This window comes from Podarcis cretensis (genome assembly GCF_951804945.1).
Source record: "Podarcis cretensis genome assembly, chromosome: 4".
In the NCBI taxonomy this organism is placed as follows: Eukaryota; Metazoa; Chordata; class Lepidosauria; order Squamata; family Lacertidae; genus Podarcis; species Podarcis cretensis.
In genome coordinates, this window is record NC_137173.1 from 107,780,012 (window position 1) to 107,807,314 (window position 27,303).

The window sequence follows — 27,303 nt, forward strand, 5'->3', positions numbered from 1 at the left end:
GCCTCAGTCAGACCATCTGATGCGTCTGACAATGAACTGGAAGAACCACTGTTCACCATTGGTCACTTTTCTCCTAAGAAAGAGGAGATGAGTCCAGAAGACTTGCGTCTAGTTCGCAGGTCTGAAAGAGCGACCAAAGGCAGACCTCCAAAGAGATTTGCTGATGAGTTTGCTAAGACAGCAACTGCTGTTCTTAGTAGCACAGAGAAGGTATGGGAACCTTCAAGCTTCAAAGAGGTTCAGGAGTTAACCTCTAAAGATGCTGAGCCTTGGCTTAATGCCATGAAGGCTGAAGTTGATTCCTTGAATAGGAACCAAACTTGGGAACTGGTACCGGTAGTCCCAGGAATGAGACTGGTTGGCAGCAAATGGGTCTTCAAGGCCAAGACAGACCAGAATGGCAAGGTTGTCAGACACAAAGCCAGATTGGTTGCCAGAGGTTTTTCACAGGTACCAGGGCAGGATTACCACGAGACCTACTCGCCCACCGTTAAATATGAGAGCATTCAGCTGATGCTCAAGATAGCTGCAGAGGAGAAACTGCATGTTTCCCATCATGACATTAATACAGCTTTTTTGTACGGGATTTTGGGGGAGGAGCTGTACATGCTTCCACCTGATGGAATGCAGATACAGAAGGGAATGGTCTGTAAACTGAGGAAATCTTTATATGGTCTCAAGCAGAGTGCCAGGTGTTGGAACACAAAACTCACTGAGACGTTGCTTTCTCTAGGTTTTCACCAGGGCAAAGCCGATACGTGTGTGTTTGTCAAGGAGGAGGAGCAAAACAAACTGTATTGTTTATGTTTTGTTGATGATCTTCTGATGTTTTGGAAGAATCAGGCTTTTTACCAAAGCACCCTAGCTCAGCTGAAGGAGCACTTTGACATGAAGGATCTTGGTGAGGTATCCAACTATCTTTCTCTGCAGGTGGAGAGGGACCAAGCAGGTAACTTTCTGGTACACCAAACACAGAAAATTGCTGATGTATTAACCAGGTTGAATTTGGTTGATGCAAACCCAGCAGACACACCGATGGTGACAGGTTACCAGGTGGACAGTACTGCTGAAGCGTTTTCTGACACTACGCTGTACAGATGCATTCTAGGCAAGTTGAATTTCATTGCTAGATGCTCAAGACCTGACATTGCTGTAAGCACTAACCTGCTTAGCAGACATGCTAACAATCCTACTGTTCAGGATTGGAAAGCTCTGAAGCGTATAGCCCGCTATTTGAAAGGGACTATGCACTACAGGCTGAGGTTCACCAGTCAGAAGACTGGAGGTCTTGAAATCTTTGCAGATGCTAGTTTTGGAAGTGACACAACGGATGGTACAAGCACTTCTGGAGTATGCTACATGTACAACCACTGTCTGTTTGACTGGTTGTGCTAAAAGCAGACAACAGTAAGCTTAAGTTCCTGTGAAGCAGAACTCAATGCTCTGTCATTTTCACTCATGGATTGTGAATGGTTGATGCAACTGTTTAAGGACATCGGGGTTTCTGTGAAATGTCCTATACAAGTGTATCAAGACAATAGATCTTGTTTGGCTTTGCTGAACTCAGAGAGTTGCAAGCAAAGAACCAAGTACTTGCAGATTAAGCTACATCGTGCAAGAGAGTGTATTCAGAAAGGACTCATTCGGGTGTCCTACATGCCAGGAAATGAGATTCCTGCTGATCTGTTGTCTAAGGTTGTTAACAGAGAACAACTTAAGGTTTACGTACAGAGGTTGCAATTGGGTTGAACCACAGGTACTACAGGTTACACGGAAAGGGGGAGGATGTTAGGATATTTCCGTTCCACCTTAAAAGGGAGCAGGCTTTTGTGTGTCACAGAGTCTGCACATTTCCTGTTTTCTCAGGATGTTTCTGTTTCGATAGAGCTGTTGTCTCTCTCTCTCTCTGCGCCAGAACACCGAAGCAGGCGGTCATGTTTTTCTTTGTTCTGACCAACGCTGAATAAACTTGTAAATATGCTCTCCTGCTGAGTGCTACTTTTGCTGTGTGAATTCTGCTGATAGAGTGTGCATCAGCCCAGGAATGTGGAAGGTATTTTCCTGAGCTCGTGTCGCTAATAACTGATACTGCGTGACTACGGGAGATCGACCGACGTCCGGAGACGACGTGGATGCAGTGATGGCCTATGTCTCCCTGGCAGGGATGATGTCAGGGAAGAGTTAGGAGTTTTCAGTTTATCAGAGGGAGAAAGCATTCCCCAAGGGGGGAAGTGTTGGTTTACAAGCCCCCTCCATAGAGGCTGGCCCCTCTCACTGTCCTCGGAGCTTGCTTACCGGTAACCTCCTCTGGCTGATATCCAGACAGACCAGGGAGATTTTGATAGGCGACATTTTCCCAAGCATGGGCAAAATGCACAACCCCTCCCTCCTGCTTCCACAGGGGAAAGAAAATAAGTCAGAAATCTGTTTACATGATGTTTCTTTCTGACATTACAGCACTAGAGAAAAACACGTCCTTTCAGTTCAGTTCTTCTAGCAGGTCTGACAAACTTCCTGAACATGCGCACAGAAGGTTTCAAGTTACACTCTTCACAAAGACTTATCCAGCTGTGAACGTCCTGGGAAATTCTTCTTTCCCACAGATAGGCGCATCATGTGATGTCAACAAACTGTCTGTCTGCAGCGGTGATGTTTCCATATACTGACATCCTCCCCCATATGAATCATCATTAGCTGCGGACAAAGCTTGATCCAGAGAAGAAAACAAACAGTTGTTATACATATAACAATCCCCTGTTATTTCAGTTCCAACCTTGGAACTACCCACCACTGGTTTCACCAATGTAACTCTCTGGTTGTCTGACTTCCAAGGAATGAGTGCTTCTGCATTACCTTGGTTAGGGAACGTTGTGTTATGCTTAGCAACTCTCTGTTGTGTCTTTGTCTCTGACTTAGCCACACCTTTAACATGGCTTGAGTTGTCAACAATAGTAACACATGCAATAGCTGAACTAGCAAACTCTTGAGAATACCTCTTTGGTGGTGCGCCCTTTGTGATTCTCTCAGACCTGCGTATGAGGTGCTGATCCTCTTTGCTGACTGGTTCAGTCTCAGGACTTTTCAGAGAACCAGTTCCAATAGTAAACAGTGGTTAATCCTTAACCTGTGAATGTCTAGCTTTTGTGTGTGAACCTTTCTCAATAACTGTGTCAACAGAACTCTCTGAGCTTTCTGTGTCACTTTCAGTATCACTATAATCAGAATAATCAAATTCATCATCTGAATCATCAGCAGTGGGAAATATGTGAAAAATTACTCTCTCCTGTCCAGGAGCACTCTCTAGAAATTTTGTGAGAATCACCTGACCAGATTCAGACAAAATTACTCTGTAGAGACCCTTCTCATAACCCACAAAAATGCCTTTGGCATTCTTCACCCCATCTGGAGTTTCCGTCCTGATTTGAGATCCAAAAACCTTAAAATGTGAGACAGAAGGTTTTCTGTGGAATAGCCTCTCAAAAGGAGAACATTCCATACCTTTCGAAACCTTTCTCACCCAAGAGTAACAAAAACATGATAAAGATTCAGCCCAATACTCATGTGGCAAGTGTGAACTCAGCAATTGTGCCTTCATGCCATTTTGCAACTCTTTGTTCACTTTTACACACACAGTTTTGTTCCATGCAGCCTCTGAAACAGCAACCTTGTGCTCTATCCCTTGCTTCTCCAGGAAATCCTGAAAATCCTGTGAAAGAAAAATTGGTTTCTCATCTGTGAAAAGAAAATCAATTTTAGCATCATGAACATTCTTAACCTTATCACAAAACTCCTTAAACCTTTCTAAGGTTTCTCTGGGAGATCTCAATATGTAAATCCATACATATTGAGAAAAATGATCAACAAATACAAGATAGTACTTTGCATTGCCTCTAGATGGTGCTAAAGGACCAATTACATCAGCATACACTCGCTGAAAAACACTGTTTATCTTTGTTGCCTTTCCTCTAGTGTCTTCTTTCGAGATACCTGCAAGAGAAAGCATTTTAGATTCACATGCTGTGCACATTTTATAATCATTTTCATCAAATGTCAACAGATACAGTCCATCTTTCTCTCTGGCAGAAAGATACAGCTCTCCATCTTTGTAGATTTTGCAGCTTTCCTCATCATAGGATAACACCAGTTTCTTCTTAGTGATTTGAGATACACTCAACAGATTGTACTTTAAACCTGGAACAAAATAAACATTGTTTATAGTCAAGTTCAGGCTTTCTAGATACACAGTTCCGATCCCAGTTGCTTCCATTTCCTGACCATTGGCCAGTTTCATAGTGAAGCATTGCTTCTCAAACGTAGAAAACAGTTCCTGGCGTGATGTCATGTGTTGCGTGCATCCTGTGTCTATAACAAATGAGTTCTCCATGGATGATGTGGCTTTTAGTGACATCAAAGCCATATCTGATTTTGCCTGGGACTGGGTACGACCTTTGTTTGAAGCCTCAGGCTGTACAGAGCTCCCTCTAGCTCCTTTCTCCTGATGTGGTGTCTCCTGACGAACAGCGTTCTGAGTTACAGCTTTCTCCTCTGTAGCAATAGTAGTGGGGGTGCTTGATTTCCGAACTTCACTCCCCCCATCAGCAACAGCCATTGCAGCAGTGCTAGGATCATCAACAGCAACAGCAGCAACAGTCCCTTCACTTCCCTGTTGTGGCTCAAAGCTCCTCCCAGCTTTCAATGAGCTCTCAAGAATTTGGCTAGCTTCATCTTGGCTCTCCCCCTTTGGCGCAACCAATTCTCAGTCCTTGCTTCCCATCCCAGCTTCACAAGCTTTGCGGAGTGACTCCCAAGCGACCCTTGGTTCTTCTGCACCCTTTAGGACTGGCTCAAGATAAGCGTCCACATTTTCTGCCAAAATTCTCAGGACACGCTGCTTCAATTCACTTTGAACTGCAGCCTTCTCCCCCTGTGCTTGTACAGCAACAGGCTGTGGAGTTTGGACTAAGTCCCATAATTGCTCTCCCACCAGCAAAAATTCCATTGCAAATGACCATTCTAGCCAGTTTTGGCTATTCAGTTTCTGAGAGAACATAGCCATATTTAATCCCAAGCTGCAGCTTCAGCTACAAGCTGGAAAATCCAATAGTCTATTGGGCTGTTTACAAGCTGCTTGCACTTGGCAGTCAGCCCAGCTGCCTGGAATTTTCCCTTTCCGAGAATCTGTAAACAATAAGCCTTCGCTGCAATCCAACAGCAATCAGCAAACTGCTTCAGAAAGTCCCTTTCCAACAGTTTTACAACAAGCATCACTGAAAAACACCCAGCCTTGCTTTCGTTTCTGAAGCTTCTATTCTCTCTATGCTCTTTAAGCTAACCAGCCCATAAATTTAGCTCAAAAAGTACTCACGACCTGTCACTTAGTAACGGAACTTCTTATCAGCTCTGGAATGCGAAGCATGCGGCTGCTTTCCGCTCTGTTTTATCCAAAACAGGAGCCTTTTTCTCAGGGAACCGAAGACTCTTCAATTCACGTTCACCATCCAGCCATAAATCAGCATCGCAGAGGTCCGTGGATCGCTGCTTATCAGCAAAAAAAAGTCACCCACCTGGTGCTCAGCTGTCTTGTTGTTGCAACCATCCTCTGCTACCACTTGTTGGTTTGCAAGCCCCCACCATAGAGGCTGGCCCCTCTCACTGTCCTCGGAGCTTGCTTACTTACTTGCTGGCCCCTCTCACTGTCCTCGGAGCTTGTCTGATATCCAGACAGACCAGGGAGATTTTGATAGGCGACATTTTCCCAAGCATGGGCAAAATGCACAACCCCTCCCTCCTGCTTCCGCAGAGGAAAGAAAATAAGTCAGAAATCTGTTTACATGATGTTTCTTTCTGACATTACAGCACTAGAGAAAAACATGTCCTTTCAGTTCAGTTCTTCTAGCAGGTCTGACAAACTTCCTGAACATGCGCACACAGAAGGTTTCAAGTTACACTCTTCACAAAGACTTATCCAGCCTGTGAACGTCCTGGGAAATTCTTCTTTCCCACAGATAGGCGCATCAAGTGATGTCAACAAACTGTCTGCAGCGGTGATGTTTCCATATACTGACAGGAAGGAGAGCAGTGAATCTAATAGAACGGAGCAAGAGGAACAACAGGGAGGGACCGGCTGTTCACAGGAAAGGCAAGGGTTAAGTTCTAGCTCAGATTCGGAGGAGGGGAGGTACAAGCCAGCTCTAGCCAGGTGGTTAGAAAAAAGAACGGGAAAACGAAGGGAAAGGCGCCTTCGCCATTTTGAGAGTGGCTGGTCACAGAGAAGCAGAGCTCAGAAGGTATCTGAAATAAGTGACTCTGATATAAATAGTTAAGAACTGTTTATAAGATTATTTTGTTAATACACAATAAAAAGTTATAAAAGAACAAGAAGTGTTTGTGTGGTGATCTGAAGAGGACAACGACCAGGCCTGACATTAAATAACACCGATACATCATTTTCATATAATTCTCCTTCAATGCACAGCATGCTATAAATTTTAAATCCTCCCTCCATAACTTTTCCCAAGATGAAAATTGGATGTTGTGCCCAATATCTATAATGATTTTTAGCAGCGAACAGTCCAGCAAGCAGGGCCGTCTTACCCATAGGTGCTAGGGGTGCAGGGCACCTGGGCGCCAGGCTTTCAGGGGCACCAGGCCGAGAGTCCGGGGCCTGACAGTTGAGTCTGGGGAAGAGCCCGCCCATCAGTCGGAGCGCTGTGACGGGCTCTTCTGCTGCAGGTGGCTCTGCGCCACAAGTTCGGGGGCAACCGAGCCAGCAAGACGCTGAGGCAGCCGGCTAGCTCCACCCTCCTGTACGCCTGGGACTGGGCAACCTGGGGGGGGGGACGCTGGGTGGATCTTCACACCCTGGCACCACATTTGCTTAAGACAGCCCTGCCAGCAAGCATGTGAACGGTTATCAATTCAATTAAGCTTTATTTACGAGCATATTCACAGAGCTGCTCTCACACATATCCATCATACATCAAAGATGTCCTAATCGGAGTCTTTGTGGTTACGTTTCCAACAAGATTGGCACCAAAACCCCTTAAGTCTGCCTCTGTGCTTACGTTCTTCCTGTAGGTTTGCCCAACGTCAGGACTTCGGACTGAGAGCGTTAATTGGCTCTCAATCACTGTTGCTAGAGAGTGGTTCCGGAGTCACAAGAGTCACCCTTGGCAGACTGCTTTCTGGGCTTTCTTCTAGCCCTCTCCCCTCCACCGGTAATGGAGTGCCAGGTCTAGAAAGGGAGGGTTGCGGAATCTGCGGGGGGGGGGGTTGGAAAGCCAAGCCTTCTTTCTCTTCTGCCAGCTGACTCTCCTCTCCTGCCCCATCTCCTGCCTCGTTTGCTGGATCCTGAAGAGCCAGGTTTTGACAATATCTTGTGACCAATGTATCATTACCGATTTAACTACTTCGTCTTTGGTACGCCACTCTAGCAACAATTTACCGTATTTTTCGCTCTATAAAATGCACCCTACCATAAGACACACCTAGATTTAGAGGAGAACAAGAAAAAAAAATTCTCTCCCTCTCTGTGCAGCGCCCCTTCAGCGAAGCGGCAGGAGAAGTGGAGCCCCTTCCATTTCTCCTCCAGCTTCGCTGAAGGGGTGCTGAGCAGAGAGGGAAAGATGCACAGCACCTCTCCAGCAAAGTGAAGCCAGGAGCAAGAGGGATTGGTGCGCACTGATCCTTCTTGCTCTCCTGGCTTCAGCGAAAGCAACGTGAAGCCTTTGAAGCACAGCAGGAGCTCCCACTGTGCTCCAGAGGCTTCGCGTTGCTTTCGCTGAAGCCATGGAGCCTGCATTCGCTCCACAAGATGCACACACATTTCCCCTTACATTTTAGGAGGGGAAAAGTGTGTCTTATAGAGCGAAAAATACGGTATACATTTTAGAAAGTAACTTCATGTTATTTTCCATTAAATATTTTTCAAACCTTGACATTTCTTTACTGAATCCAATTTTCTTATCTATTTTAAACACATCATTTAATTGATGATATTGCAACCAGTCTGTTACTGTCTTATATCCTCAAAACTTTTCGATTTCAATTGTTGCTCTACTTCCATGAGCAACTCTCTATAGGTTGCCCATTCACCTTTTGCATTAGTCTTTTTCAGGGATATCGCTTCCACTGGTGAAAGCCACCATGATGTCTTCTTCTCTAACAGGTTTTTATATTTTCCCCATAGTCCATAAATTGCTTTTCTTACCAAATAATTCAAAAACACTTTATGCACTTTGGTCTTCTCATACCATAAATATGCATGCCAACCAAATCTGTTGTCAAGGTCTAAGATATCTGTATTTTTAAAAGTTATCCACTCCCGTAGTCAGCAGAGAAATGACACTTCATAGTATAATTTCAAATCCAGCAGAGAGAAGCCACCTCTTTTGGGGGGGGCAGCGGTATCTGTTAATAGTTTATATTTAATCCTTGGTTTCTTTCCCTGCCAGATAAATTTGGAAATATCTTTTTGCCATTGTTTGAAGTGTCCCTCTCCGCTGACCACGGGTATTGTTTGAAACAAAAATAACATTCTTGGCAATACATTCATTTTCATAACTGAAATTCTTCCCCATTTAAGGTCTTATCAGACTGGATGGCCAAAAAAAAAACACACAAAAAACCCCCCAAACCAACAGTTTGAAGCTGGGAGTCTTGGAGATGATGAGGGTCCCAGGGTTCCTGAAAAAAGAGATAAGGGATACTCCAGGTCTCCTCTAAAAGCCAGAGTCAGACTTGGGGTTCTGAAGGAATCTAAGCCATTGCAGTTCAGTCCCTAGTTTCTCAGTTTATTCAGTTGCAGCATTTGGAAAAAAAATTTAAGCTTTGCCTTTCTTCAGTGTCGCACGACTTAGAGACATTGTAATTGTGTGTAACTCTGCAGAAGGGAAGCATTTTAAAGGTTTCTCCTACGTTTTACAACTGTTTTGCAACTGTTGTTAGTCTTTAAGGGGCACTTTTGAAAATTTTGGAAAAGGGCTTGTTAAAGTGTAACTGCAAAGATGGCTACAGTCCCTCTAGAGGACACAAGGGCCACAGAAAGAGACTGATATAGACCAATTTTTAAGATCTAATGGTTAACAAAAAATATCTCAAGAAAAAAAGATGATGTTGAATCACACAATTACAGAACAGGAGATTGAAGGTGCCATTCAGAACATGCAGCTGGGCAAGTCTCCAGGGCCGGACGGGCTAACCTCCAAGTATTATAAAACTTTGAAAGACTATCTAATTCAACCATTAAAGGAGGTTTGTAACGAAATCATGGAGGGGAAGAAGGCGACGGAGTCGTGGAAAGAGGTTTCATTACACTTATACCGAAATCTGAGTCTGAAAAGACACAACTTAAGAACTACCGTCCCATATCCCTTTTAAATGTGTATTATAAAATTTTTGCCGATATTTTAGCTAACAGATTAAAAAAAGTATTAGTTGAAGAGATTCATAAGGATCAGGCAGGTTTTCTCCCAGGTAGACACTTGTCTGATAATACAAGGAATATAATTGATATTTTGGAGATATTACAAGTGAACATTAATACAAAAGCAGCCTTAATCTTTATTGATGCGGAGAAGGCCTTTGATAATATTTCCTGGAATTTTATGAAGAAAAATCTTAAGGGAATGGGGGTTGGACAAGGGTTTGAAAATGGTATAAGTGCAATTTATTCAGAACAAAAAGCTAAATTGATAGTTAACAATGTGGTGACTGAAGAATTTAAGATAGAAAAAGGAACACGACAGGGTTGCCCTATCTCTCCATTATTATTTATTTTGGTCCTGGAGGTGCTGCTGAATATGATTATGTCAGAGCTGCCTCCAGGTCCCAGCTCACAGAGGACCAACGCTAGGCTGTAGTTATGTACAAAAGTCTTTATTGAGATTCAGTTTCCATTTTAAAGCCGCAGCGTGCAGCTCTACGTCCCGACCTTAGACCGGCGAAGTCCCGTCTGAGTCTCCTCCCCTTCCACACCAGTTTAAGACCCTCGCCTTGCTCCACCTCTTCCTAAGTTCCTTTCTCCTCTGGGCCCTCCTGCCCGCTAGGGTCTCATCTTTCCTGGACTCCTCTGACGCTGACCCTGACGATTCTTGCCCCTCCTTCCGGCGGGCTTTAGGACCTGGTTCCCTATCCGAGCTACCTTCTGTGCCGCTCGCCTGTACCTTTGAACTTGGCGCGCGCGCCCAGCCTGCAACTTTCCTCTTGACCGTTAACTCGCTCTCCGATGGAGGCGTGGTCAACCCTGACTCATCTTCTCTCGCTGGTGGTGCATATGTGGGCTCTGACACCTGGAACTCCTCCCCCCCACTGCGCTCTGGTGGGGAAGCTGGTCCTGATTTCTAACTGCTGCTCTGGGAGTCCCCGCTGGCCCCTTGCTTCTGGGGTGTCCCCCTTGGCTCGCCCCTTGCCCTGCCCATCGGCGCCCCCTTCTGTGAATCTTCCGATTCGCTGGAGAGGCTCATGGAATCTCTCGGGCTGCTGTCATATTCTCCTACGCTGCCCTCGGATTGCTCCCCCTCGCTCTCCATCTCTTCTCCTCCCTGCGCTCCCGCTGAGTCCCTGACAGATTAGAAGGGACCGTCTGATTAAAGGAATTCAGGTCGGAGCCAAACAATACAAATTGAAGGCTTTTGCAGATGACTTAGTCTTGACACTACAGGAGCCAGAATCTAGTATGAAAAGGGTATTAGAACTGATTCAAGAATTTGGTCATGTGGCAGGATTTAAATTGAACAAGTCAAAAACCAAGGTTTTAGAGAAAAATTTAACGCAGATCGAAAAAGAAAGGTTTCAGAATGAGACTGGTTTGACCCTAGTTAAGAAAGTGAAATATCTGGGGATTAATATGACAGCTAAAAACTTGAATTTATTTAAGGACAATTATGAGAAATGCTGGTCAGAAGTTAAAAAAGATTTAGAAATATGGTCTAAATTGAAGCTTTCCTTGTTGGGTCGAATTGCAGTTATAAAGATGAATGTATTGCCAAAAATGTTATTTCTGTTTCAAACTTTGCAGATTGTGGACAAGATGGATTGTTTCAAGAGATGGCAGAGAGATATTTCTAGATTTGTCTGGCAGGGCAAAAAGCCCAGAATAAAATTTAAAATATTAACTGATGTGAAGGAAAGAGGGGGGTTTGCCCTGCCAGACTTAAAACTTTACTATGAATCAGCAGCATTCTGCTGGTTGAAAGACTGGCTGCTTCTGAGAACACTGACATTTTGGACTTGGAAGTTTTTAACAATGCGTTTGGATGGCATGCTGTCAGGGACTCAGCGGGAGCGCAGGGAGGAGAGGAGATGGAGAGCGAGGGGGAGCAATCTGAGGGCAGCGTAGGAGAATATGACAGCAGCCCGATAGATTCCATGAGCCTCTCCAGCGAATTAGAAGATTCACAGAAGGGGGCGCCGATGGGCAGGGCAAGGGGCGACCCAAGGGGGACACCCCAGAAGCAAGGGGCCAGCAGGGACTCCCAGAGCAGCAGTTGGAAATCAGGACCAGCTTCCCCACCAGAGCGTAGTGGGGGGGAGGAGTTCCAGGTGTCAGAGCCCACATATGCACCACCAGCGAGAGAAGATGAGTCAGGGTTGGCCACGCCTCCATCGGAGAGCGAGTTAACGGTCAAGAGGAAAGTTGCAGGCTGGGCGCGCGCGCCAAGTTCAAAGGTACAGGCGAGCGGCACAGAAGGTAGCCCGGATAGGGAACCAGGTCCTAAAGCCCGCCGGAAGGAGGGGCAAGAATCGTCAGGGTCAGCGTCAGAGGAGTCCAGGAAGGATGAGACCCTAGCGGGCAGGAGGGCCCAGAGGAGAAAGGAACTTAGGAAGAGGTGGAGCAAGGCGAGGGTCTTAAACTGGTGTAGAAGGGGAGGAGACTCAGACGGGACTTCGCCGGTCTAAGGTCGAGACGTAGAGCTGCACGCTGCGGCTTTAAAATGGAAACTGAATCTCAATAAAGACTTTTGTACATAACTACAGCCTAGCGTTGGTCCTCTGTGAGCTGGGACCTGGAGGCAGCTCTGACAGTAAGTCCCGTCTCTGATTTCAAAGAACCTCGCAACGTGAGAGGACGCAGCGAGGGGCGAAGATTGGTGCTTCGCGAGCTCACAAAAGCAGCACAAGATGACTACAGAAGAACGACTGGCAGCTTTGCAAGATGCCGTGGTACAACTTAACGCAGAAATACGAGCGGCAAAGAGGAGAGAAGAGGAATCAGATGCTGTCTGCAAGGATCTGCAAACCAGGTTGGAAATGTTGACTAAACAGGGGCCACCGGGAGCCAAATCAGAAGGGATCGGGCTCGGGAAGAGAGGGGGGAGCCTGGTGTCGCATTTCGATGGGAGTCTGCAGCAATATCCTAACTTCAGAGCAGACGTAGTTTTTGCGCTAAAGTTGCTGGAGAAGGACTTTAGAGATGAGCAGGAGAAAGTAGGCTTCATACTAACGCATCTCCATGGAGAAGCTAAAGCGTGGTTGCGCAATCTGTGGAGAGATAATGATCCAGCCCTCCAAAACGCAAAAGCCTTCATTAAGGCAATGGACGATTGTTTTTTATCGGAGATAGATGTGGATGTCGCTAGAAAAGAGATTCACGGTTTGAAACAAGGCAGAGCCACTGTAAGGCAATATCATTCCCGCTTTTTTGCATTGGTCAACGCGCTGGGATGGGAAAAAGACTCAGCGTCCGTCAGGGACCTGTTCTGGGAGGGGCTCAACGGGGCTGTGAAAGACGAAATCGCAAGGGGGGAGAGGTCACGGAGCACTCAAGAAGTTATCCAGAAGGCGCTGACGATTGGTGTGCGGCTAGAAGAACGTCCCTGGAGCAAAGATGAAGGGCATTGGGGACGCACGCCAGCAAGGGCACCTCCTTTCTTTCCCAGAGACTCAGCGCGCGCTCAATCCACGCCTCCACTGGGAGGGGGAGAGGAGCCGATGGAGATAGGTGGTGCCAAGGCTCAGTCAGCAACCAGAGCCCTCACACCAGGAGCAGCCAAGGTGAAGCCTCCTAGAGGGAACAGGAAGTGTTACATCTGCGAAAGTGCTCAGCATATGGCAAAAGAGTGCCCCCAGAGGCTCCGCAAGCACAATGCAGCCTCAGCAAAAGTAACAGAAGCAGCTCAGCAGAGAGAACCGCAGCAGGGAAACGACGAAGTCTGGCTGGAAGCAGAGCCGCTGGGGCCCAGCCAGATGAGTCAGTGAAGCAGTCCCCAGGAATCCTACAGCCCACAGACTCCCTCCCGCCCAAACCAGTGGTGCAGCTCACCGCAACACTCCAGCTTCCCAATGGGCTCACCATGGAAGTCCCTATTACCATTGACTCTGGTAGCAATGCAGACTTTATAGGAGTGGATTTCATCAAGCAACATAGCATAGCGCTCCTGCCTGCCACGATGCCCCTGAAAGTAGTGACAGTCGATGGAAGAGAATTGCTGGGGGGACAGGTGGTACAGCAAACGCCGCCAATGGTGATGCGAATTGGAAATCACAGCGAAGTCATCAGCTTCAACGTCACCCAACTGTCAGACACGCCCATAGTGTTGGGTATGAGCTGGTTGGACAGGCACAGCCCGGAATTGGCATGGTACCAGCGTAAATTGACCTTCTGCTCCTCCTACTGCGCAGAACATTGCATCATGACTAACCAGGAGGACGAGCGGCAAGAGGATGACCCACAGCTACAACTGGGCATGCTGCAAGCGGTACCCGACAAGTACAAGGCGTTTTTGGAGGTCTTCTGCGAGAAGGAAGCGGACAAGCTGCCTCCCCACAGACCCTACGACTGCAAGATTGACCTCCTGCCGGGGGCAACGCTGCCGACCGGAAAACTGTACTCCATGTCTGAAGACAAACTGCAAGAGCTCAGGGAGTTCATAGATCACAATTTGAAGCGGGGATTCATCCGAGAATCCAAAGCAGTGGGGGGCAGTCCTGTGTTCTTTGTGAAGAAAAAAGACACGCCCCAGAAGAGGCTAGTAGTTGATTCAGGATTTTAAACTCGAAAACCAAGCCCACGGCTTTCCCGATGCCCAAGATCGACGACTTGCTCGCGACGGTGAGGAAGGGACGCATCTTCACCAAGTTGGATCTACGAGGGGCGTACAATCTTATACGCATGCGGGAGGGCGACGAGTGGAAGACGGCCATGTTCACGCCCTTGGGCACCTATGAGTATAGGGTTATGCCTTTCGGTTTACAAAATGGCTCCCACTGCTTCCAAGCCTTCATGCATCACGTGTTAGCGGGGCTCCTCTACAAGAAGTGCGTCTGCTTCCTGGATGACATTCTGATCTTCTCGGAATCGCAGGAGGCTCACGAGAGAGATGTCAAGGAAGTCCTGCAAAGACTACGGGAGCACAGGCTTTACGCCAAGCTGGAGAAATGCCAGTTCGACATGACGGAGGTGGATTTCCTGGGCTACAAGCTGTCCGACAAGGGAATCGCCATGGACAGCGCCAAGGTACGATCAGTACTGGACTGGAAGAGCCCGCGCAATCGGAAGGAGGTCCAGAGGTTTGTCGGCTTTGCTAACTTTTATCGCAAGTTCATCAAGGGTTTCGCTATGCAGACGGCGGCCATCACGGACACCCTCAGCTCCAAGAAGAAGAAGTTCATCTGGACGGAGCAGGCGGAGCAGTCCTTTCAGAAACTCAAGCGTCTTTTCGCTTCCGAGGAACAACTGCTGCATGTGAACCCCAGCAAACCCATGAGGGTGGAGACGGATGCCTCCGACAGAGCAGTGGGGGCAGTCCTGTTGCAGCAAGACCCACAAGGGGATTGGAGGCCGTGTGCTTTCTACTCCAGGAAACTCAGCAAGTCGGAGCAGAACTACACCATCTGGGACAGAGAGTTGCTGGCCATTCATGCAGCCTTCAAGGCGTGGCGGCACTTCCTCATCGGAGCCAAACACACGGTGCAAGTTCGCACGGACCATAAGAACCTGGAGTACTGGCGCACGGCGCGGTTCCTGAACCAGAGACACATCCGCTGGGCGGAGTTCTTTGCGGATTTCGACTTCAGGATAGAATATATCCCTGGAGACAACAACATCATGGCTGATGCGCTATCCAGGAAGCCGCAGTATCTGGAGGAAGCAGCACCGGTAGCGGCCAAACACATTTTCGCACCCAAGGCGTGGGCATGCGCTTCAGCCACCGTAGACCTGGAAGCGATACGGCGCGAGCCGCGAACAGATTCCTTCGCGCGCTCCAAGATGGAGGAGGTGCGCAGCGGCACGGCAAAGGACGACGAGTTCCAGATACGCGACGGACTGCTCCTCCGCAAGGGGGCCATCTACGTACCAGGAGATGAACTCCGCGCGACAGTACTGCAACAGCTACACGACGCACCCAGCGCCAGACATTTCGGCAAGGAAAAGACGGTGGAATTAGTAGCCAGAGACTTTGGGTGGCCCAAGATGCGGGGAGAAGTCGCGGATTACGTCACGAGGTGCGACACCTGCCAAAGGGCCAAGCCAGTACACAGACCGCCGGCGGGACTGTTAGAACCGCTACAGACCCCGTCCGAACCGTGGGAGAGGGTAGCCTTGGACTTTGTCACTGACCTGCCCAGCTCAAGGGGCAAAACAGCAGTACTCGTAGTAGTCGACATGTTCACCAAGATGGCGCACTTCATTCCTTGCGCGAAGGTGGCAACAGCGGAACAGACAGCCAAGCTGTTCATAGACCACGTGTTCAAGGTGCACGGCCTGCCACGGTCTATCCTGTCCGACAGGGGGCGCCAGTTCATCTCGAGTTTCTGGCGGAAGCTGATGGGCATCCTGAACGTTAAGGTCAACCTAGCGTCGGCAAGGCACCCGCAGACCAACGGACAAGCGGAGAGGGTCAACGCCGTCATGCAGCAGTACCTGAGATGTTACGCCAACCAGCAGCCCTCGACCTGGGTGGACTACCTGCCCCTGGCCGAGTTTGCCTACAACAACACACAACACGTGTCCACGGGGGTGACACCGTTTTTCGCCAACCACGGGCGACATCCCAGGACCTTCCCGGGCTTAGAGAAAGAGGGGGAAGGGGAGCCACAGGGAGCAGAGGCATTGGCTGAGGAGTTACAGGAGGTCCATGAACAGCTCCGTAGACAGTTAGACCTAGCAAAACACGTATACAAGATGCAAGCAGACAAACACAGAAGAGTGGGGGAGGACATACGGGTAGGGGACTGGGTCTGGTTAGCGGCCCAGGCAGTGCCGGCCAGATCCTTAGCTAAGAAGAAGCTAGGACACAAGCAGCTGGGCCCTTACCTAGTCGAGGCACAGATCAACCCAGTGGCCTTCCGTTTGACACTACCGGAGGGTTCCAGAATGCACCCGGTCTTTCATAGATCGGTGCTAACGCCCTACAAGGCACCTCACAGGTTTCAGGAGCCAGGGACAGCTCACAGTCCGCTTAGAGACGCACCCGTGACAGGGGGGTCGCCGAGGGCGGGGCCACTCAACGAGGTGACGGAGATTTTGGACTCGAGATGAGGGGAAGAGGGAGTCGAATATCTCATCGCAAGGGAAGGTGCCCCGGCCAGCGCCAACAGCTGGGTGCCGTACTATGCGGTGGAGGAGCACTACCTCAAAGACGAGTTCCACGCACTCTTCCCACACAGGCCCATGCCGGAGGATTATTTTGACGAATATCTTTTCACCCCCACACTCTCAGCCAGTACTTTTCAGGGGTTCTCCTTGGCTGAGGAGACGGTTCCAGAGACTACCTCACCGGAGGGGTCGGTCTCAGACTTGGGTGCGGAACGCTCTTATTGGTGGGACACTCAACCCGAGGAGGAGTGGCGCAGGAGACTGCTCAGAGGGCCCTGGCACGCAGACTCCCCAGAGGAAATGGGGGAACAAGGGGGCATGGACGGGTTGGGGGAGGATCCTGGGTTCGAGCACGCCAGCAACGAGATGGAAGCGGAGGAGAGCGACGTCGATGTACCCGTCACGGACTGGCAGCATGCCAGGGGGGAAGAACTGTATCCGGCATGCACCCCCAGAGCATTGGAGCACCCGGAACCCACGCCAGAAGAGGGGGAGGGGGAAGGGGGGGCTTCGAGGGGGGGGGTGGATGTCAGGGACTCAGCGGGAGCGCAGGGAGGAGAGGAGATGGAGAGCGAGGGGGAGCAATCCGAGGGCAGCGTAGGAGAATATGACAGCAGCCCGATAGATTCCATGAGCCTCTCCAGCGAATCGGAAGATTCACAGAAGGGGGCGCCGATGGGCAGGGCAAGGGGCGACCCAAGGGGGACACCCCAGAAGCAAGGGGCCAGTGGGGACTCCCAGAGCAGCAGTTGGAAATCAGGACCAGCTTCCCCACCAGAGCGTAGTGGGGGGGAGGAGTCCCAGGTGTCAGAGCCCACATATGCACCACCAGCGAGAGAAGATGAGTCAGGGTTGACCACGCCTCCATCGGAAAGCGAGTTAACGGTCAAGAGGAAAGTTGCAGGCTGGGCGCGCACGCCAAGTTCAAAGGTACAGGCGAGCGGCACAGAAGGTAGCCCGGATAGGGAACCAGGTCCCAAAGCCCGCCGGAAGGAGGGGCAAGAATCGTCAGTGTCAGCGTCAGAGGAGTCCAGGAAGGATGAGACCCTAGCGGGCAGGAGGGCCCAGAGGAGAAAGGAACTTAGGAAGAGGTGGAGCAAGGCGAGGGTCTTAAACTGGTGTGGAAGGGGAGGAGACTCAGAAGGGACTTCGCCGGTCTAAGGTCGAGACGTAGAGCTGCACGCTGCGGCTTTAAAATGGAAACTGAATCTCAATAAAGACTTTTGTACATAACTACAGCCTAGCGTTGGTCTTCTGTGAGCTGGGACCTGGAGGCAGCTCTGACACATGCATATTTGTGGTACGACAAGGTTAAAGCGCACAAAGCTTTTAAACACCATATTGTCAGGAAAGCATTATTTAATGTTTGGATAAGGTATAAAGATCTACTGGAAAATAAGACCCCAACGTGGTTGTCACCCATGGAAGCAAAGGCTCTGAAAAGACTCAATATGGAGGCCAAATGGCCGAAATATTGGGAGATATTAGAACAAGAAGGTCATAACATTATGTTTGCTGTCTGGGAAAAGTTGTGGACCACTGGTATGAAGTTTACGGCATGCAATGCCTTAAGAGAGAATATTATGAAAATGATTTATAGGTGGTACATGACCCCAGTCAAGCTTGCTAAAATTTATCACCTGATAATAAATGTTGGAAATGTAAAGAAACTGAGGGTACATTCTTTCACCTTTGGTGGACGTGCCCAAAGGTTAAGGCTTTGTGGGAGATGATATATAATGAACTGAAAAAGGTATTTAAATATACCTTCCTTAAGAAACCAGAGGCCTTTCTCTTGGGCATAGTCGGCCAATTGGTATTAAAGAAAGATAGAACTTTTTTATGTATGCAACAACAGCAGCAAGAATACTTATCGCAAAGCATTGGAAGACACAAGATTTGCCCACCTTGGAAGAATGGCAGATGCAAGTAATAGACTATATGGTGATGGCAGAAATGACCGGCAGAATCCGAGACCTGGGAGAAGAAGTGGTGGAAGAGGACTGGAAGAAGTTTAAAGACTATCTGCAGAAACATTGTAAAGTTTATGAAGGTTAAAAGGATGTTGGATATAAAAATAATATGGTATTAGTGATATAGGTTTAAAAACTATGTAAAAAGGTAATAGAAAAAGGGTGAAAGACTAAGTTATATTATGTCAAAAGTAAATAATATGTTAAAGGTGTTTAAACATAAGAAGGAAAGATCGGAGACATAATAGAATGATTTTAATAATTAGAAATGAGTTTTGAAAGAGGGTAAGGATTTGCTGTATCTGATTGGGTAAAGGGGAACACAAAAAGGGAGGCGTGAGGAAGTCAAGAAAGAAAGTTTTGTAAACATGAATTTAAAAGTTGGAATTTTTATTTTTTAAAGGAATTTTCTTTTTTCTGTACTTTGTTCTTCCTATCTGTTTTATGTGTATTTGTGACTGTTTTTGTTTTCTTACATTTTTGTGGCTATTATTTTTTTTCCCTGTAAAACCAAATAAAATATCTTTAAAAAAAGGAAATAAACAAAGCATTAAGTATGACTAAGTTATATTTGTATTAAAGAAAATTATCCATGGCTGGTAGACTTCTCTTCATGTTTTAGCATCTTTTCCTTGAACTTCCGTCCTTGTGATTTGTGAAATTCCATTGCATGGCCATCTGTGGCTCAGGTGGAATCTTAGGAATGTGAGCTATGCATTATCCGGCTGCATAGAAAAGCAGGAACTGAGTGAACTTATAAGATTCTTTAAGGAGACCACAAATGTATCTATAAAAGAAAAACAGCTGGTGGGAATGAAGCCTGTTATATGTTGGTCACACTTTGGACTAATTCATACATACTGGCAGCAATCATTGCTGTCAAAGTCACTTTTGCATTGCTGGAGTTCCATGCAGCGCTATAAGAATCACTGTTTGATTTCTGGTGTGGCATACTTTTCTGAGCTCCAGAGAGTGCAGTGTGCTTGTGGACAGAGGGTGAGCATGCGCTGCATTCTCAGCGGTGATGCTATCTCTCTTCATTGAGTGATTGCCAAGGATCCAGACAAGCTTTGCCAAGTGCATCCTCTTATGCTGCTTAGCAACCATATTGGGTACACTTTGCTTGTAGGTCCCTAATGAGGGGAGACCTAAAGCTTGTCTACAATAAGTCCAGATTTAAGAGCTTCTAATGAGTGGAGGTTAATTGTATTTCCTATGTATACCAACAGTCTGTCAAAATTACTTGTACATGCTCATCATTAGAATTTTGTTAGAGAAATGACCTCATCCTAATCTTTCTGATGCACAAAATCATATCCATTATTCACAGCCCTTTTCCCTCTGGTAGCAATATTGGGAAAGGTTTGCCATAAAGAATGCATACAGATTTCTTCCCATCTTCTCTCTCTCTGTCACTGTCTAAGCAGCTGCCTCTCTTTCACTCTCTGTAAAAAACAACCAGCTAGCTATCCTTGCTCAGGGAGCTGCTCCAAGTCTGAAGTGTAACCTTTTGAAGATGAACTAATTAGTGGTATTTACTTGGAAGGAGAAAAAGAGGCAAAAGGTAATTGTGGGCAATGGCATGGGTTGGGCTATCATCCCAGAGAGCTTCTTGGTCCCATGAATTCCATTGAAGCCGCCTGTCAGGGACTCAGCGGGAGCGCAGGGAGGAGAGGAGATGGAGAGCGAGGGGGAGCAATCCGAGGGCAGCGTAGGAGAATATGACAGCAGCCCGATAGATTCCATGAGCCTCTCCAGCGAATCGGAAGATTCACAGAAGGGGGCGCCGATGGGCAGGGCAAGGGGCGAGCCAAGGGGGACACCCCAGAAGCAAGGGGCCAGCGGGGACTCCCAGAGCAGCAGTTCGAAATCAGGACCAGCTTCCCCACCAGAGCGTAGTGGGGGGGAGGAGTCCCAGGTGTCAGAGCCCACATATGCACCACCAGCGAGAGAAGATGAGTCAGGGTTGACCGCGCCTCCATTGGAGAGCGAGTTAACGGTTAAGAGGAAAGTTGCAGGCTGGGCGCGCGCGCCAAGTTCAAAGGTACAGGCGAGCGGCACAGAAGGTAGCGCGGATAGGGAACCAGGTCCTAAAGCCCGCCGGAAGGAGGGGCAAGAATCGTCAGGGTCAGCGTCAGAGGAGTCCAGGAAGGATGAGACCCTAGCGGGCAGGAGGGCCCAGAGGAGAAAGGAACTTAGGAAGAGGTGGAGCAAGGCGAGGGTCTTAAACTGGTGTGGAAGGGGAGGAGACTCAGACGGGACTTCGCCGGTCTAAGGTCGAGACGTAGAGCTGCACGCTGCGGCTTTAAAATGGGAACTGAATCTCAATAAAGACTTTTGTACATAACTACAGCCTAGCATTGGTCCTCTGTGAGCTGGGACCTGGAGGCAGCTCTGACAGTAAGTCCCGTCTCTGATTTCAAAGAACCTCGCAACGTGAGAGGACGCAGCGAGGGGCGAAGATTGGTGCTTCGCGAGCTCACAAAAGCAGCACAAGATGACTACAGAAGAACGACTGGCAGCTTTGCAAGATGCCGTGGTACAACTTAACGCAGAAATACGAGCGGCAAGGAGGAGAGAAGAGGAATCAGATGCTGTCTGCAAGGATCTGCAAAACAGGTTGGAAATGTTGACTAAACAGGGGCCACCGGCAGCCAAATCAGAAGGGATCGGGCTCGGGAAGAGAGGGGGGAGCCTGGTGTCGCATTTCGATGGTAGTCTGCAGCAATATCCTAACTTCAGAGCAGACGTAGTTTTTGCGCTAAAGTTGCTGGAGAAGGACTTTAGAGATGAGCAGGAGAAAGTAGGCTTCATACTAACGCATCTCCATGGAGAAGCTAAAGCGTGGTTGCGCAATCTGTGGAGAGATAATGATCCAGCCCTCCAAAACGCAAAAGCCTTCATTAAGGCGATGGACGATTGTTTTTTATCGGAGATAGATGTGGATGTCGCTAGAAAAGAGATTCACGGTTTGAAACAAGGCAGAGCCACTGTAAGGCAATATCATTCCGGCTTTTTTGCATTGGTCAACGCGCTGGGATGGGAAAAAGACTCAGCGTCCGTCAGGGACCTGTTCTGGGAGGGGCTCAACGGGGCTGTGAAAGACGAAATCGCAAGGGGGGAGAGGCCACGGAGCACTCAAGAAGTGGTCCAGAAGGCGCTGACGATTGGTGTGAGGCTAGAAGAACGTCCCTGGAGCAAAGATGAAGGGCGTTGGGGACGCACGCCAGCAAGGGCACCTCCTTTCTTCCCCAGAGACTCAGCGCGCGCTCAATCCACGCCTCCACTGGGAGGGGGAGAGGAGCCGATGGAGATAGGTGGTGCCAAGGCTCAGTCAGCGACCAGAGCCCTCACACCAGGAGCAGCCAAGGTGAAGCCTCCTAGAGGGAACAGGAAGTGTTACATCTGCGAAAGTGCTCAGCATATGGCAAAAGAGTGCCCCCAGAGGCTCCACAAGCACAATGCAGCCTCAGCAAAAGTAACAGAAGCAGTTCAGCAGAGAGAACCACAGCAGGGAAACGACGAAGTCTGGCTGGAAGCAGAGCCGCTGGGGCCCAGCCAGACGAATCAGTGAAGCAGTCCCCAGGAATCTTACAGCCCACAGCCCCCTCCCGCCCAAACCAGTGGTGCAGCTCACCGCAACACTCCAGCTTCCCAATGGGCTCACCATGGAAGTCCCTATTACCATTGACTCTGGTAGCAATGCAGACTTTATAGGAGTGGATTTCATCAAGCAACATAGCATAGCGCTCCTGCCTGCCACGATGCCCCTGAAAGTAGTGACAGTCGATGGAAGAGAATTGCTGGGGGGACAGGTGGTACAGCAAACGCCGCCAATGGTGATGCACATTGGAAATCACCGCGAAGTCATCAGCTTCAACGTCACCCAACTGTCAGACACGCCCATAGTGTTGGGCATGAGCTGGTTGGACAGGCACAGCCCGGCATTGGCATGGTACCAGCGTAAATTGACCTTCTGCTCCTCCTACTGCGCAGAACATTGCATCATGACTAACCAGGAGGACGAGGGGCGAGAGGATGACCCACAGCTACAACTGGGCATGCTGCAAGCGGTACCCGACAAGTACAAGGCGTTTTTGGAGGTCTTCTGCGAGAAGGAAGCGGACAAGCTGCCTCCCCACAGACCCTACGACTGCAAGATTGACCTCCTGCCGGGGGCAACGCTGCCGACCGGAAAACTGTACTCCATGTCTGAAGACAAACTGCAAGAGCTCAGGGAGTTCATAGATCACAATTTGAAGCGGGGCTTCATCCGAGAATCCAAAGCAGTGGGGGGCAGTCCTGTGTTCTTTGTGAAGAAAAAAGACACGCCCCAAAAGAGGCTGGTAGTTGATTTCAGAATTTTAAACTCGAAAACCAAGCCTACGGCTTTCACGATGCCCAAGATCGACGACTTGCTCGCGACGGTGAGGAAGGGACGCATCTTCACCAAGCTGGATTTACGAGGGGCGTACAATCTTATACGCATGCGGGAGGGCGACGAGTGGAAGACGGCCATGTTCACGCCCTTGGGCACCTATGAGTATAGGGTTATGCCTTTCGGTTTACAAAATGGCTCCCACTGTTTCCAAGCCTTCATGCATCACGTGTTAGCGGGGCTCCTCTACAAGAAGTGCGTCTGCTTCCTCGACGACATTCTGATCTTCTCGGAATCGCAGGAGGCTCACGAGAGAGATGTCAAGGAAGTCCTGCAAAGACTACGGGAGCACAGGCTTTACGCCAAACTGGAGAAATGCCAGTTCGACATGACGGAGGTGGATTTCCTGGGCTACAAGCTGTCCGACAAGGGAATCGCCATGGACAGCGCCAAGGTACGATCAGTACTGGACTGGAAGAGCCCGCGCAATCGGAAGGAGGTCCAGAGGTTTGTCGGCTTTGCTAACTTTTATCGCAAGTTCATCAAGGGTTTTGCTATGCAGACGGCGGCCATCACGGACACCCTCAGCTCCAAGAAGAAGAAGTTCATCTGGACGGAGCAGGTGGAGCAGTCTTTTCAGAAACTCAAGCGTCTTTTCGCTTCCGAGGAACAACTGCTGCATGTGAACCCCAGCAAACCCATGAGGGTGGAGACGGATGCCTCCGACAGAGCCGTGGGGGCAGTCCTGTTGCAGCAAGACCCGCAAGGGGATTGGAGGCCGTGTGCTTTCTACTCCAGGAAACTCAGCAAGTCGGAGCAGAACTACACCATCTGGGACAGAGAGTTGCTGGCCATTCATGCAGCATTCAAGGCGTGCCGGCACTTCCTCATCGGAGCCAAACACACGGTGCAAGTTCGCACAGACCATAAGAACCTGGAGTACTGGCGCACGGCGCGATTCCTGAACCAGAGACACATCCGCTGGGCGGAGTTCTTTGCGGATTTCGACTTCAGGATAGAATATATCCCCGGAGACAACAACATCATGGCTGATGCGCTATCCAGGAAGCCGCAGTATCTGGAGGAAGCAGCACCGGTAGCGGCCAAACACATTTTCGCACCCAAGGCGTGGGCATGCGCTTCAGCCACCGTAGACCTGGAAGCGATACGACGCGAGCTGCGAACAGATTCCTTCGCGCGATCCAAGATGGAGGAGGTGCGCAGCGGCACGGCGAAGGACGACGAGTTCCAGATACGCGACGGACTGCTCCTCCGCAAGGGGGCCATCTACGTACCGGGAGATGAACTCCGCGCGACAGTACTGCAACAGCTACACGACGCACCCAGCGCCGGACATTTCGGCAAGGAAAAGACGGTGGAATTAGTAGCCAGAGACTTTTGGTGGCTCAAGATGCGGGGAGAAGTCGCGGATTACGTCACGAGGTGCAACACATGCCAAAGGGCCAAACCAGTACACAGACCGCCGGCGGGACTGTTAGAACCGCTACAGACCTCGTCCGAACCGTGGGAGAGGGTGGCCTTGGACTTTGTCACTGACCTGCCCAGCTCGAGGGGCAAAACAGCAGTACTCGTGGTAGTCGACATGTTCACCAAGATGGCGCACTTTATTCCTTGCGCGAAGGTGGCCACAGCGGAACAGACAGCCAAGCTGTTCATAGACCACGTGTTCAAGGTGCACGGCCTGCCACGGTCAATCCTGTCCGACCGGGGGCGCCAGTTCATCTCGAGTTTCTGGCGGAAGCTGATGGGAATCCTGAACGTCAAGGTCAACCTAGCGTCAGCAAGACACCCGCAGACCAACGGACAAGCGGAGAGGGTCAACGCCATCATGCAGCAGTACCTGAGATGCTACGCTAACCAGCAGCCCTTGACCTGAGTGGACTACCTGCCCCTGGCCGAGTTTGCCTACAACAACACACAACACGTGTCCACGGGGGTGACACCGTTTTTCGCCAACAACGGGCGACATCCCAGGACCTTCCCGGGCTTAGAGAAAGAGGGGGAGGGGGAGCCGCAGGGAGCAGAGGCATTGGCAGAGGAGTTACAGGAGGTCCATGAACAGCTCCGTAGACAGTTAGACCTAGCAAAACACGCATACAAGGTGCAAGCAGACAAACACAGAAGAGTGGGGGAGGACATACGGGTAGGGGACTGGGTCTGGTTAGCGGCCCAGGCAGTGCCGGCCAGATCCTTAGCTAAGAAGAAGCTAGGACACAAGCAGCTGGGCCCTTACCTAGTCGAGGCACAGATCAACCCAGTGGCTTTCCGTTTGACACTACCAGAGGGTTCCAGAATGCACCCGGTCTTTCATAGATCGGTGCTAACGCCCTACAAGGCACCTCACAGGTTTCAGGAGCCAGGGACGGCTCCCAGTCCGCTTAGTGACGCACCCAGGACAGGGGGGTCGCCGAGGGCGGGGCCACTCAACGAGGTAACGGAGATTTTGGACTCGAGATGGGGGGAAGAGGGGGTCGAATATCTCATCGCAAGGGAAGGTGCCCCGGCCAGCGCCAACAGCTGGGTGCCGTACTATGCGGTGGAGGAGCACTACCTCAAAGACGAGTTCCACGCACTCTGCCCACACAGGCCCATGCCGGAGGATTATTTTGATGAATATCTTTTCACTCCCACACTCTCAGCCAGTACGTTTCAGGGGTTCTCCTCGGCTGAGGAGACGGTTCCAGAGACTACCTCGCCGGAGGGGTCGTTCTCAGACTTGGGTGCGGAACGCTCTTATTGGTGGGACACCCAACCCGAGGAGGAGTGGCGCAGGGGACTGCTCAGAGGGCCCTGGCACGCAGACTCTCCAGAGGAAATGGGGGAACAAGGGGGCATGGACGCGTTGGGGGAGGATCCTGGGTTCAAGCACGCCGGCAACGAGATGGAAGCGGAGGAGAGCAACGTCGATGTACCCGTCACGGACTGGCAGCATGCCAGGGGGAAAAACCGGTATCCGGCATGCACCCCCACAGCATTGGAGCACCCGGAACCCATGCCAGAAGAGAGGGAGGGGGGAAGGGGGGGCTTCGAGGGGGGGATGGATGTCAGGGACTCAGCGGGAGCGCAGGGAGGAGAAGAGATGGAGAGCGAGGGGGAGCAATCCGAGGGCAGCGTAGGAGAATATGACAGCAGCCCGAGAGATTCCATGAGTCTCTCCAGCGAATCGGAAGATTCACAGAAGGGGGCGCCGATGGGCAGGGCAAGGGGCGACCCAAGGGGGACACCCCAGAAGCAAGGGGCCAGCGGGGACTCCCAGAGCAGCAGTTGGAAATCAGGACCAGCTTCCCCACCAGAGCGCAGTGGGGGGGAGGAGTTCCAGGTGTCAGAGCCCACATATGCACCACCAGCGAGAGAAGATGAGTCAGGGTTGGCCACGCCTCCATCGGAGAGCGAGTTAACGGTCAAGAGGAAAGTTGCAGGCTGGGCGCGCGCGCCAAGTTCAAAGGTACAGGCGAGCGGCACAGAAGGTAGCGCGGATAGGGAACCAGGTCCTAAAGCCCGCCGGAAGGAGGGGCAAGAATCGTCAGGGTCAGCGTCAGAGGAGTCCAGGAAGGATGAGACCCTAGCGGGCAGGAGGGCCCAGAGGAGAAAGGAACTTAGGAAGAGGTGGAGCAAGGCGAGGGTCTTAAACTGGTGTGGAAGGGGAGGAGACTCAGACGGGACTTCGCCGGTCTAAGGTCGAGACGTAGAGCTGCACGCTGCAGCTTTAAAATGGAAACTGAATCTCAATAAAGACTTTTGTACATAACTGCAGCCTAGCGTTGGTCCTCTGTGAGCTGGGACCTGGAGGCAGCTCTGACAGCATTCTTTTCCCCTTGCTGTCTTTTCCATTTCCTGCCTGTATTTTCAATTCTCTTCCTACTCCAAATCACTGGAGTTGGTAATGTTCACTACAGTTCAGTGCTTACTACTAAATAGGGATGACTTTTTGTTAAGTGAATTATCTACTGCTCACTGGAGCCTTTATGTTCTCCATAACAACGATTCTCTATCAACACTTCATAACTAGGCATGGAAATGTTGACATGTTAGGATATTTCCGTTCCACCTTAAAAGGGAGCAGGCTTTGTGAGTCACAGTCTGCGTATTTCCTGTTCACAGGAAGTTTCTGTTGTGTCTATGCTTTCGTTTCTCTCTCTGTGCCTGAACACGCAAGCAGGCAGTCATGTTTTTTCCTTTGTTCTGACCAACGCTGAATAAACTTCTAAATAATGCTCTCCTGCGTGCATCTTTCGCTGTGTGAATTCTGCTGATAGAGCGTGCATCAGCTCTGGAATGTGGCAAGCTATTTCTGGAGCTCATGTCGCTAATTGCTGATACTGTATCTACGGGAGATCGATGGATCGTCTGGAGGCGACGGGGAGTCATGATGGGCTTTATCTCCCTGGCAGTAT

General features: G+C 49.8%; 2 long non-coding RNA genes across 2 annotated transcripts; one reads left to right on the top strand and one right to left on the bottom strand.

The window, feature by feature from the left end:
• Positions 1–970: 970 nt before the first annotated feature.
• On the bottom strand, positions 971–27,303 carry LOC307214357. Its single transcript, XR_013837968.1, has 2 exons — positions 26,958–27,303; positions 971–1,808 (listed from the first exon to the last, which is right to left on the bottom strand). It is a non-coding gene; the product is annotated as an uncharacterized lncRNA (long non-coding RNA).
• LOC307214497 lies at positions 2,170–6,310 on the top strand. The gene is made up of 3 exons (XR_013838159.1): positions 2,170–2,237; positions 6,099–6,199; positions 6,275–6,310. It is a non-coding gene; the product is annotated as an uncharacterized lncRNA (long non-coding RNA).